Raw genomic sequence first — 2,165 nt, forward strand, 5'->3', positions numbered from 1 at the left:
CCTGAGCATAGGATGAAGGGATAAAGAAGTGGATTGAATGCTTACTAGGAGAGGAGACTGAACAGATGTGGCAACAAAAGGAGACAGACTGGTGCCAATCAGATGTGGCATAGCCATCTTAAACTATGATGAACATCTCTAGAGAATTTTGGTATTACAGATGTGTAATGGTGACTTACAGAGACAAAGATGTGATCTTTTTTCTTATTCCCCACACTCCCCTGGTGATCAAAGGCATGGCCAACCCCACCCAGGCACTCCCTCAATAAAGTTCCCATTCTACAGGCAATTGGAACCGCACAGTGGTGAGTGGCAAACTTGTGAGCCCCTTCAAAGTGAATCAGAGTTGTGTGCACCAACCATGGTGCCTGAATTCAGGTGAGACCTGCTCCAAACCTGCAGAGTCATCCATGATCAGTCCTGGACTAGACCTAAAAAGAAGCAGCAGCTGAACAGATAGGGGGGTCAGAGGTGGGATAGAAGGAGATAGGTGGTCTGTACCAGCCAACCAGGCATAGTGTAGCCATCTTGAACTTTCTCGGGCAGCTTTGAAGTCAGTGAGGTTGGCATTTTATTCACAGAGAGTAGGTGCAAAAAGATTATTGCACCCCATATAACCCTATTTGGCTGGTAACCAGAGGCGTGATCAGCCCCCACCTACATACACTTCCAACAAAAGCTCCTGCTTCTAGGCAGTTGTAGCTGCACAGTGGTGAGTTGAGCAGTTGTGAGTCACTTCAAAGTGAGTTGAGAGCTAGCAGCACCAACCCTGTTGCCTGGAATCAGGGGTGGCCTACTCCAGATATGCAGAGGTGATTCTGTCTGGTCCTACAAAAAGGAACACAACATAGATTAAAAACCTAAATGTGAAACCTAGAACTCTAAAGATCTTCAATGAAAAAAATAGGCAAAAAATTAGGAGCTCTGATACATGGTTTAAATACAGTATCAAACATAACAGACAACAGAAGACTAAACAGATGACTGGGTCCTCCTAAAAATTAGACAGTCATGTGCATCAAAATATTTAAACAAGAGAGTAAAAAGAACCCACAGATTAGTGGGTTTTATGAAAATGACTGGTATGTCATTTTTGGCAATGGTATATCAGACAAGGGGCTACTGCCTAAAATTTATAGAACACTTCAACACCTCTATAAAAAGACACATAATTCAGTTTAAAAATAGACAGAGGACATGAACAGACACTTCACTAAAGAAGACATTCAGGCAGCCAGCAAACATATGAAGAAATGCTCAAGATCATTAGCCATTAGAGAGATGCAAATCAAGACAACAGTAATATATTCATCTTACCTTAGCACTGATAACAAAGTTAAAAACAAAACAAAAGAGACTTAGAAAAATGGAAGAAAATTCCATACTCATGGATAGGAAGACTTAACATTGTGAAAATGTCAACACTACCCAAAGTAATCTATCGATATATTGCAATCCCAATCCAGATTCCAACATCATTTTTTAAAGAGATGGAGAAATTAATCATTAGCTTAATATGGAAAGGAAAGATGGAAAAACTGATCACTAGCTTAATATGGAAAGCAAAGTATTACTTGAGAAGAACAAAGTTGGAAGTCTTTCATTCCCTGATTTCAAAATCTACTACACAATGTTCAAAACAGCTTGGTACTGTACAGTCATAGATATATAAATCATTGGAACAGATTGAGAACCCAGAAGTAAATCCATCCACATACACTCAACTGATCTTTGACAAAGGGCCAAAACATATTAAATGGTGAAGAGGTAGTCTCTTCAATGAATGGTTGTGGCAAAACTGGAAATCCATTTGCAGGAGGATGAAACAAGACCATATTTCACATTGTTGTAGGCTGGGTTCTCTAGAGACACAAAACCAGTGAAAGTATGTTGTTGCTGTTGAGTGCTGTCAAGTCGATTCCGACCCATAGCGACCCTGTATAGGGTTTCCGAGGATCAACTGGTGAGCTTGAACTGTAGACCCTTGCATTTTAAACAGCCTTGCAGTCTGACGCATTAACCCACAGCACCACACTAGGACTCCCTGTGAAAGTATATATATCCATCAGCAGCCTGCCTTCTTACCTGCTGGGCCTGCCTGCCTGCTAATCTTGTTTTATCTGTCCTGGACTTCTCTCTCTCTAAGTGAAAGTATATATATATAT

This window comes from Chrysochloris asiatica, unplaced genomic scaffold (assembly GCF_000296735.1).
Source record: "Chrysochloris asiatica unplaced genomic scaffold, ChrAsi1.0 scaffold00011, whole genome shotgun sequence".
NCBI lineage: Eukaryota > Metazoa > Chordata > Mammalia > Afrosoricida > Chrysochloridae > Chrysochloris > Chrysochloris asiatica.